This window comes from Dendrobium catenatum, unplaced genomic scaffold, assembly GCF_001605985.2.
Source record: "Dendrobium catenatum unplaced genomic scaffold, ASM160598v2 fragScaff_scaffold_55, whole genome shotgun sequence".
Lineage (NCBI taxonomy): Eukaryota > Viridiplantae > Streptophyta > Magnoliopsida > Asparagales > Orchidaceae > Dendrobium > Dendrobium catenatum.
This window is the reverse complement of record NW_021318517.1, coordinates 202,380-214,932: the sequence shown is the minus strand read 5'-3', so window position 1 is coordinate 214,932 and position 12,553 is coordinate 202,380.

Genomic DNA, 12,553 nt, shown 5'->3' with positions numbered 1-12,553 from the left:
TAGTGATCCATGAAGCATATTTTTAGGAGATGAAACTATTAAAATTTGCAAATATGCATTTGTCTCATGAAGATGAATAGTGTTACGTCCTGGAGTATTCACGGCATTAGAGAAATATATAGCTTAACGTCTTAGCATTGTACGAAGATCTAACACACAAGCAGATAAGGGAGAGAGTGTAGCTTTCATAAGAGACACAAGAGTTTTTACGTGAAAACTCCTGAAAAGGGAGAAAAATCACGGGGCCTGACCCAATTTGAATGAATCCACTAGTATTTGCAGTTGATTACAAATGAGGCCCTTTCCTTAGGAGACGGCCTTGGCTTAATGTCACAAATGTACATCATATAGAGCGCATTACATGGTGGGAGTTATAATAATCAACATAGATGTGTTTGTTTGGTTGGCATGACCATAGTCGACAGGATAGAGGTCGAAAAGATCATTGTCTAGTAATGGAGGTCGGAAGCACCGTAGTCGGCAGGAGACAGATGTCCGAAAGACCGTAGTTGGCAGGAGACCGGGATCAAAAAAGTCCGTTGTCTATTAATGGAGGTCGGAATGACCATAGTAGGCGGCATAGGTCGAAAGGACCATAGTCAGCAGTATATCGGGGTCAGAAAGGTCGTTGTCTGGTAATGGAGGTCAGAATGACTATAGCAGGTGACTGATGTCAAAAGGACTATAGTCGGCAGGAGACAGGATTCTGAAAGACAGTTGTCTGGTGATGGATGTCAAAACGACCATAGTAGGCGACGGAGGTCGGAAGGACTGTAGTCGGCAGGAGACCGGGGTCTGAAAGACCATTGTCTGGTGATAGAGGTCGAAATGACCATAGTATGCGACAGAGGTCGGAAGGACCGTAGTCGGCAGGAGACAAGGGTCTGAAAAGACCGTTGTTTGGTGATGAAGGTCGAAACGACCATAGTAGGCGATGGAGTTCTTAAGGACCGTAGTTGGCGGGAGACCGGGATCTGAAAGAATGTTGTTTGATGATGGAGGTCGAAACAATCATAGTAGGTGTTGGAGGTCGGAAGAAGTATGGGCCTCAAGTGGTGGTTCGGCGGAGCAACAACGCTAGGCGGTCGTCCGACAGAAATGAGGGCCTCAAATGGTGGTCCAACGGGACAACGACGTCAGGCGGTGGTCCGACGGAGGTGAGGGCCTCAAGTGGTGGTCTGATGGAGGTGAGTGCCTCGAGTGGTCGTCCGGCGGAGCAACGGCGTCAGGCGGTGGTCCGGCGAAGGTGAGGGCCTCAAGTGGTGGCCCGGTGGAGCAACTGCATAAGGCGGTGGTCCAAAGGAGGTGAGGGCCTCAAGTGGTGGTCAGGCGGAGCAATGATGCTAGGCGATGGTCCAGCGGAGGTGAGGGCCTCAAGTGGTGGTCCGGCGAAAGTCTGGCGGTGGTCGAGGAGGAGCTTCTTCCTTCTCTTGCTTATCTTCTTCCTTCTTATCTTCTTGTTTCGGTCCCCTTTCAAGAGGAATGAGAGGTCTATTTATAGATTTCTGGAGTGGCCTAGCCCGTAGATAGATGAGAGATCAAGGGTAAATGGAGAGTGGTTGGATGGACGGCCGATGTTGGATCCCTTGATCGTAAACCGTTTGTCAGACATTTGAAGGTTTTAATGATGTCGGAATTCGATGATCTTGGGCTCATTGGATTCTTCTTGTCAAGCCGCTCGATTCGACTATAAGCACGTAATGTTTGGAAACCGTTTGGTAATCCAAATTGTGGTTTGAACCTTCCAATAGCTCTTCAGATACTTGATTTGTACTCATCTGGGCTCGGATTGAGTCGAATTTGGTGTCGCTGGGTTCGTATTTCCGAGACGTTCAGTTTGACTATAAGTTTGCTAAAATCGGAGTTCGGATGATCCCAATTTTAATTTTGAAAGATCCAAATTTTAATTTTGAAAGTTTCCAACTTGATTTTGCATTGAGATTTGTGCCCGATCAAGATAATTTTTTGAGTACGTATCAAATAGAATTGACTGTATATGTTGTATAGACAACTTTATTTGGGGTCATCTCATATGTTAAGGCACCTTTAATTAAGGAAACACAAAAAAAAAATATTTTGCAGAACAATGAAATTGAGAGATTGGACTCATTTCCATAAGGTAAATCAGTTCAAATCGACAAGCTGATTACTTTGAGTTCGAGGAAACAATAAAACTGCCTTTTTACGACCTCAAATAAAGAAAAAACAAAAGAAATTTGAAGTAAATATGAGAAATAGGAGATTGAGGTCTCAAAAAAATTAGTAAAGATGTTAAAGTAGTTTGAAGGAGTTACGGACATTAAACGGAGATCTACAATTAAACCAATGCTCAAGTTGAAAGAAAAATCAAGCATAAAGACATTAACTCCTAAACCTCCAATCAAAGGATATTTCAACCAAGCTTGCTCATCATGGCCTGGTCGAACTCTATCAAATAAACCTCTAAAGAAAATAAGACCAAAAAAGCTAAAGAAGAACATTATCAACCTGCAAGGCAAGTCAACTAGTTTTTCAATTTTATGTTTATAGAGGCAAAAGAAAAATATGAAAGAGAAACTTTGAAGAATCTCTTCGAATTAAAATATATTGTGTCATCTCAATTACTCAAATATCTATGAGCAAACTTTTTCTTAAATTCATAGCTTGAGTCAAGCAGCAACAGATCTATTAAATATAAAATATAAAAATAAAGTCAAAGGGTTTTCTTAGCAAAAAAGTTGATTCTCAAAAAGTAACATTGGAAAAATGATATCGTCATATAAAAATGAGGAAAAATGCATTATAATAAATTGAAGAAATCATTCTCAAATATCTCAAGAATATGTCTTTTTTAGGCAAAGGGACAAAATATAATATCATGTCTTCGTTTGCGAAAATTTTTGCACAGCTTAGCTTATATGAAGCTTTGTTATATCAAAAAGTCTTTAAAAGGCTTTCATTTAGGCTTTTAAAGATCTGAATATATATGAATTATACTTCGTTGAACATTATTTAATTGAAGTTCTATGAGCTCACAAAGAATGAATTGTCACTTTCTCTGAGAATGATCGCCTGCTTGGTATAAAATAGCACAAATGTGCTTTATACATCATAATTGAAAACGATGCCATCACAACACGCTATAATTTGATTGAGCAATGTTCCTTAATAAATCTTATGAACTTGTGGACACTATGATAATTGTCTCTTGATGTTTAATACCTCATATGAGACAAAATAATATTACATGAATTTAACGAGAATGGGAATAAAATAATAGGATCATTTATCCACCACTTATATTTGAGAAATTTTATATAGATGTCAGATTTCATGTGATTGATGGTGACACCTCCTTCATAGCCCTCCTAGGATAGGCATGGGTTCCATGAATAAGGTATTATGCCATCTACCTTACGATATTGTACGAAGTACTCAAGAGATTAGGATGAATTCAAAGTTTTTAGTTATAAACCATCCTTCGCAGTACATGACATGCTTATATACTAAGTTGGCAGATACTTTGCTTAAAAGAAATTAAAAGTTAACACAACAATCCAAATATGAGGCAGTTATATTAAAGACCATGAAACAATAAAAAAAATAATGTATTAAAAAGTAAAAAGGGAGAATGGAACTTTGTAATCCATCCAAACTTAGTAGAATTTTCTCATTTGGGTTAGGCCCCGTGGGTTCTCGTTCTGGATTTTTGAAATAAAAAAAAGTTTTTTGGTGTTTCTCTCTCTCTCTCAACTATTTGTTGGTATGTCAGATATACGTACATTGCTAAAATGTTATATTTTTTACTCTATTGCCGTATATATTCTCGTCCGCAACAATGATAAAGATAACAATTATAAATCATCGTATGCTTGCATTATTGTAAACTTTTTAAGTGTAAATATAAATGATGTTATATATGGAATGACCAAATAATTTTTTGTATTTAGCTTTGTCATACCATTTATGTTATAATAAGATGGCATATAATGTGGAAAAAGATTTTGTATGATACTTTTATCAAAAGTTTAGTTAGTATGAGTCTTATCCCTTAATTATTCCTTAAAATTAGACATATTTTAAAGCAAATCTAAAAACTTTTAGCCCCATTTTGACCTTTTTATAGGGTTTCCTAACTTTATTTTATGTAAGATGCATAATTTTGGCACTTTAAAATTGAGATACATAATGATATGTCAAAGATATCAATAGGAGTTTGGTGATCTCAGGAGAAACTTTGTATTTTTAGAGATATTAGTGTTCCATGAAGCAAATTTTTAGGAAATGAAGCTATTAAAATTTGCAAAAGTGCATTTGTCTCCCGATGAAGAATAGAATTGACTCTATCTATATGTTGTAGAGACAACTTTATTTGGGGTCATCTTATATGTTAAGGCACCTTTAATTAAGGAAACACAAAAAAAAATTGCAGAGCAATGATATTGGGAGATTGGACTCATTTCCATATGGTAAATAAGTTCAAAGGATTTTTCAACCAAGCTAGTTCAACATGGTCCGGTCGAACTCTATCAAATACACCTCTAAAAAAAATCAGACCAAAAAAGCTAAAGAAGATAAAGAGTATAACTAAAAATACTAAAACTAATTTGGAAGAACATCATCAACCTGTAAGGAAAGTCAACAAGTTTTTCAATTTTTTGTTTATAGTGGCAAAAGAATAAGATGAGAGAGAAAATATAAAGAATATATTCAAATTAAAATATATTGTGTCATCTCATTGATTTAAATATCTACCAACAAAATTTTTCTTAAATTCATAGCCTGAGTCAAACAAGCTGGTCTAATAAATATAAAATATACAAATAAAGTCAAAGGGTTTCCTTAGCAAATTAAAAAGGTTATTTTAAAAAGTAACATTGGAATAAATGATCATCATATAAAAATGAGGAAAAAGACATTATAATAAATTAAAGAAATCATTCTCAAATATCTCAAGAAGAAGTCTATTTTAGGCAAAGGAGCAGATTATGATATTATGTCTCATTTGTGACATATTTTTGTACAATTTAGCTTATAAGAAGCGTTTTTATATCGAAAAAATCTTTATAAGGCTTTTATTTAGGCTTTTAAAGATTCGAAGATATATGAATTATAGTTCGTTGAACATTATTTGATTGAAGCTCTATGAGCTCATAAGGAATGAATCGTCACTTTCTCTGAGGATGATCTCCTGCTCGGGATAAAATAACACAAATTAAATGTGCATTTGTGCATCACAATTGAGAGCGATGAAATCACAACAAGAATTTGGTTGACCAATATTTCTCAATAAATCTTATGAACTTGTAGACACTAAGATAGTTGTCTCATGATGTTCAATACCTCAGATGATATAAATCTTATATCATTTTTTTCATATCCTAATACTTTATGGGATTCTTTCCTCCATCATAGTAGATATTGAGAAGCAACAACTTTCTTTTCTATGAACTTTTAAATACTCATTTTCATGACTTGCAATAACAAATTGTCAATCTTTCTAAATTCATTTACTATTCATATACCCAATAAGAAGTTGTGATTGCTAAGCCAACCCAACCTTTGGACAAAGGAAAATAGATCATAAGATGTGATTCTTCTTCACCTCATCCTCTTGTTCTTTTTATAGCTAACAACTCACCCTTAATTTTGAGATGCTTTAGGAGGTAGTCTAATTGAAATTCAAAGCTCCATAGTTAGACACAAACTAGCAAGAGCTTGCTTTTGTTTTGTGAGCCCAACCCATGAAGTTCAAGTTTTTTGTGCCAAAAAATACTCATTGCACATTCTATAGGAGTTTGATATTACATCATGATAAAATATATAAGACTTATAATAGCTATTCAAATAAGAGATTATTTCAAGTAGCATATGCCCATGCAGAAGCCTTTAGAAACTAGAGACAATATTGATTATTATATGTATAAAAAATAAAAATAAAAATCAAATAATGATTTTAAGTTGATCATAAACCCAAAAATTGAACACACTAAAAAATCATGACTTCGTTTGGGACAACTTTAGATCATTGTTTTTTTCATGCTTTTAAAAGTTTTTTGCACTAAAAAAAATTATTTTACAAAGCAGTAAGGAAGCCGACCCAAATGAAGCATAAACTGGCTCAATATTAAATTAGCTTGTCATGTCCCATTTTGAATTGATTGGATATGTTGGATTTGATATTTAGATAAAATTGTGTTGGCTCAAAATAAGATAGAGAGAGAGATGGAGAGTTTAATGTTAATACATATATAATTTTCATTTAGGTCAAGGTTGGGCCCAGTTTATAATGCACTAATGGGCCTTCACATTCAATTGAAACCCAAATTATCAGCTCCTTAATCTACAATCTTAAGGCTTCGTTTGGAACAATTTTGATCGCTACTTTTTACCGTTAAAAAAATGTGCTAGAAAGCAGCTACAGAAAGCGCGCAGTAAGAAAACTGTCTCAAACGAAGTTTAAGTTTTATTGACACTTGTTGGTAGAATTTAGTTATAAGTCAAAAGTGATTCTAAATTATTTACCAAAGTAAGTAATTATATTTGAATTCATCAAACAAACCTTAGTCTTGATATCATATCCACCAATTGATATTCCCATTTTCAATAATATTATTTAAAAAAATTATTTTCTCAGTTTGAGTTCCTAATATCTTTTTATCACAGCTATAATTTTTTAAAAAGAAATTTTGGGAAAAAAATAAAAAAAATAAACATGCAAGCTTTTTTATTCAAACAAACACTGTTTTTTGTTTATTTTTTTTTCTATTTAAAAAAATAATAAAACTTATATGAGGATATCCTTATTTATATTTAATTATAATTTATTATATTTATTTTGAGATAAATGTAATTTAAATTCTAATTAATTAAGTATATATATCTTATCTTCATTTTAAAATACACATGATAATTATGATTTTTTTCTTAATTTTAATAAGAATATTATAATCCAAATAATTTTCTTATAAATTAATCTAGATATTTTATCGTTGAAAGGGTCTCTTCCTTTACTTTTGTTATTGTTTTTCACGTTGGGTTTTCAATGGCTTCTACTCTCTCTCTCTCTTGATTGTTAATCTTTTATTAATTTATTTATAGAAATTGGGATTCTCTCTTCGAAATGCGTAGTTTTCCAAATTTTTTATTTAATATTATTCATTACAAGTAAAATTTTAGTATTTCAAATCATAATCAACTGATTAAGCCAACCAATTTTTTTTTTCCAAATTAAAACGCCAAAAAGACGCAGCTTTGCGGCGTGCAAAGAAGCCATATGGTGTGAAAATATAAATGGGCATTAAAAAAAACGTGAATGTGTTTATTAGCAGCTGCCATAAATAGGGAAAACGAGTTCATCTATTGTGCGTGACATGATAGAAACACTCCTAATTGATTTTTTGTACTCACATGAGAAGTCCAATAACCGCAAGCAAAGCTTCCATAAGAGCTTTAAATCTATCTCATTTCTTTTAGATTTCTGTACATTAAATACTTTTTAAATATAGTATGCAAAATATTATAACTCTTTAAAATGATTAAATATGATTTAAAATAGTTTTAAAGGTCTTTTGATTGTTATTTAGAGTCATTTAATTAAGTGGCATGCAATTGATACACATTTCTTGATCTAACCTGACAGGAATTATAGTGCCAAAAAATTTTGTTATAGTTCGCTCTGCTAGGGTTTGCGATCGTCTCTGTCGGCTGGGGTTCCCCGCCGCGCTGGGTCTTCCCCCTTCTCGGTTCTTCGGTTTTCAGGGGAGGTTCCTAACCTTTTTGGTTCTTATGGTTTAGCTTTCTTGGTTTCTTGGTGTTTTGTTTTTTGGTGGTTTTCCTTCGGCGGGTGCTGGCATGGCCCCTGTTCGTCTGAGCGATCCTGGTTTTTTGGGCGGTTCGTCTCATTCACGCTCATTTTTAGAGGCTTTGGCTGGTTCTGGGTCGGTCGCGCCTTCGTTTCCAGATCTGCGTACCTCTACTTTTCGGGGCTTTCCTTCCTTATGGATTTCCGATATGGAATTCAATGCTCTAGCCGCTGGTTTTCAATTTTCCTTAGTTGGTTTTCTCCCTACTAAACGTCCCTCTCTTGACTCTATCCGCAAGTTCTTCTTTAACCTCAAGCTTAGGGGAGAATTTTCGGTTACCTTGCTCGATCCTACACACATTTTGACAAACTGGAGAATGACTTGGATTATTGTAGGGTTTTTTATCATCGTTCTTACTTAGTTTTCAACTGCTATATGAAGCTCATGAAATGATTACCTAGTTTGGATATTGGTGTTGAGTCACCGATCATTCCGGTGTGGATCTCTTTTCCGCTTTTGTGTCCTCATCTTTTTAACCCTCGTATTCTTCAAGCTCTGGGGTACTCAATTTTTGGTAAATCGTTGAAAATCGATAAGGCTACATCTGTTGGTTCCCGCCCCTCCGTCGCGCGTGTTCTTGTGGAGCGTGACATAACTAAATCTTATACCAATCGGGTGTGGCTAGGCTCTGAGAATTTGGGGTATCTTCAAGAAGTGATTTTTGACGATTTTTGTGCTTCATGCAAATGTATTGGTCATGTTCAGGGAAATTGTCGCCCTCCCCCTGCGTCTGTTCCGCCTGTTTCTCCTGTTTTACCTTCGGGGGTGGCTCCTGTTTTAAATGATGCTTCGTTGGTCAATTTGCGTGGAAATGGTGAATGCAATGGTTGATTCATCTGTAGCTAATAGTTTAGGAACTGAGGGGGTTTTGGTGGATGTTCCAGTTGGGTTGGCGCCTGTTTCTCCTGGTTTTGGTGTTACTGTTGATGGCCATGTGGATGTTCGGGGTGATATCTGTGATGTTGTTCTGTTTGTTGATTTGGTTTCGAGTGGTGAGGTGCCTGTCAGTTCTTTTCCTCTTGTTGATGAGGGTATTAATTCTGGTCCTACTTTAATTGAGTCTGAGGTTGTGGTTGCTGGGGTTCTGCCTAATGCTCTGGATTCTCGGGCTTGTCCTACTGTCGAATATGGAGGTGTTTCTTCTCCTGCTTCTATTTTTGTTTTGGAATCTCAGAAAATTGGTAGTATTAATATGGTTGGAGGTAGTGTAAATGTTGGGAGTGGATTGTCTGTCACTTCTAATTCTTTGGTGGATGTCCCTGTGAATTTGATAGACAATCAAGCGTTGGTGTATCATGTGGGTGATAATTCATGTATGGATTTTAGAAATCATCTTAATTGGTTGCATTGTACGTCTGAATTTGAATCCGAGTGTGATTCATCTTCGGATTATTGTGGAGGCTCTGATCCTGGCCATAATTTTAAATTGGTTCGCGATAGACCTGTTATCTCTGTCGCCTCTCGCGGGAGGTTTCGTGGGAGTGGCAGGAGAGGTAGAAAGTTTCTTGTTTCCTCTGTTTGATCCCTTTGGTGGTTTCAGTTGGTTTTTTTCTATAGACTTTTGGCCGTTTCTGTGGGTGTCGGTTTGTTTGGCTATGATGTGGCCGGGGCTCGTATCCTCGTCGTCATAGCTGGTGGCAACCATTGGGGATGTTCTTCGCCAGTTTGGATGGTCCGTGCTTGCCTTCGTGGATGCTGGGGCCTGGGAGCCTCGGCCGTTTACTGAGCCCTCTCTTCGATCTCTTCAACCTCATTTTGTATTTGCTTTTATTTCTGCTTTTTGGCTTTTAAGCTTTAGTTGTTGTAACCTCTTATTATCAATAAAATGTTCTTTTGAAAAAAAAAAAAAATAAGTGGCATGCAATGTATTCAAGTATATAAATTAAAAAAAAGTATATGAATTGTAATTTGTAGGTAATATGCAGATAGAATTGTGCGTACAGTTTTGATTGGTGAAATATATAAATATTTTAGGCTTTCTATGTTCATGGGCTGGTTTGTCCTTTGTATATATCAATAAAACATTCAAACAATCAAAAAGAAAATTTAATGAAATTTTTAGATATGAAAAACATAATTATTCGGCTCATAATTGGTTCGAGAATCATTTGAATTGTATTTAAAATAAAATTTTAGTTGAAAGAAATTGGGTTTGAAGAGATGGATCCAATTATATTAAGAACATTTGATTCAGATTCAAATGAGTCTAAATTAAATATTTAAAAACATAATTAGAAATTGCATGATATTTTGATGAATCAAATATCCTTCATTTTTTTTAATAAATATAGCCTGCATAAGAGCACCATAATACAATTTGTCTCTCTCCTCGCTCTGCTAGGTTTTCCCCTAGCTCTCTCCTGAGGTGTTGGCCGCCAATGTCGATAACGTTGTCGTTCTCCCGGAAGCTTCCTCTTTACCTCTTCTCCTTTTTTTGATGTTTTTTTTTTTTTTGTGGTTTTTGTCTTCCGATTTGTCCTCCTCCTGCCCTTTGCAGCTGGAATGGTGATCATGAATCATTTTAACTGTCCTGATTTTTTAGATGAATCGATGAAATCACGTTCTATTTCTTGATGCCCTCTCTAGTATTTCCTCCGCTGCATCTTTTCCTGAGATGAAATCTACTACTTTTTGAGGTTTACCTTCTCTGTGGATCTCGGAGGATCAGAGATCCTTGCTCTTGCGGCTCCTCTTGAATATGTGTTGGTTGGAAATTTCATTCTCGCCGTCCTAGTCTTGACTTTATCCGAAAGTTTTTATTCAATCTCAAGCTCAATGGCAAAATTTTTTGTCACAAATCTTACTTTATTAACAATTGTTACATAAAATTGACCAAATGGTCTCATTTTCTTACACTTGGTGGGGAATCTCCTGTTATCCCCATTTGGATCTCATTCCCAAATTTATGGCCACATCTCTTCTCTCCGCGTATCCTTCACAGTTTGGGATCATTGTTTGGTCGTCCGTTAAAAGTCGACAATGCTACCTCTATAGGCTCTTGCCCCTCTGTTGCATGTGTTTTGGTTGAGCTTGACATTACCAAAAACTTTCTCGATAGAGTGTGGTTAGATCCTGAAAAAGTTTGGATACATACAACATGTCGAGATGAAGGCCTTTCCTCCCTTTTGTGTCCACTGTAATTATATCGGGCATTCAAAGGGTGATTGTCGCCCCCAACCATCCTCTATTGGTTTTGCCTCTTAGCTTTTCGTTGTTTTTGCTTGTCGTTGGTTGTTTTTGCTTGTCGTTCCTGTAGTGCTCCAATATATTGATAACATATTAATGAAAAAAAAAAATATCATTATATATGCATGTATAGTAACATATATTTGTGTAATATGAAAGGTTCTTCGATTGCCAAACCTTCTGAAATAGTTTCTTCTTTCTTAGAGGGCTAAAATTGAAAATCTTAACCAAATCATATGGACTAAAGATGTAGGATACCTAATATGCTTGTACTAATTTTCATGCCAATTATTCCACAAATTCGGTTAATATACGAATTTCGATGTCCCAAAATATGAAAATTGAGGCTAAGAATTTAAATTTAATTAAGTTTTAGTTAAGTTTATATATATTTTAAATTATGATTAAAAATAACATTTGGAATAGTACTTTTGGCTGTCAATTTATAGATAAAAAATAGTTATTATTTGTGATGATAAAAAATTATAAACAAAAGTACTATTCCAAATGTTATTTTTAATCATAATTTAAAAAATATATAAACTTAACTAATGATATTTATATCTAATTTAAAAATATGATTAGCCAATAGTATTCAAATTTAACACGTTTGATTGCAAAGAAATAATTTTCCGAAATGATGATAATTATCTTAACAATTAATGACTCCTATCTCAATAAAAAATGTCAACTCTTAACTAATTTCAATCCTAATCTATTTAGTTTAGCTAAGTCGAATTTAGAAATGATTTGACCGTTGACATCTGCCCAAGCCTAAGTTGCATGTATTATAAGAAATCACAATTTAAATGTCCAATCCAATGTGGAGTTCTTTAATATAAATAATTGGATTTTCTTTTGGAATATTAATTGTGGTTATTTAGAAAACTAATTGTCAAAATATTAATATCAATAAAATTTTAAAAATTATTTAGACTAATATCAAAAAAGAGGCTCATAATGATAATAATATACTCTTCCTTGCAAAAAAAATATAATGTTGATAATTCCTTGACAAGTCTTTTTTTATAAGCTTATTTGTTTAAGAATCTAATGAATCTCATTTGGGCTATTTTATTTGATAAAAAATGAGTGTAAAATATTCTAAATATTGTGATTTTAAGAGTTTTGATACTTGATTTGATGAAAAAAAATTGCAAAAAAAAAATAATAATAATAATCCAAATTCAATATGAATTTAATTTTTTGTGCATTTAAAACTCTTTTGATTTTGTCTGAATTTCAAAGGTACTGCAAACGAACTCCATAGTTGACACTAGATGTTGCCCACCATCACTATCCCTAGCGTTGCGACTAGCCACTGACTAACATAATGAGTAGACTTTACACTACATTCATTTTACTTAAACATCAAAAGAAAAAAAAAATCACATTTATTTGTTTTATATTAATCTATTAGTTTAAATATAATGCATTCATTTTATATTTTATATTATTTTACAAAACCTTCTAAACATCACATAAATTATCAAAAAAGCAAAAAAAAAAAAAAAAAAAAAAAA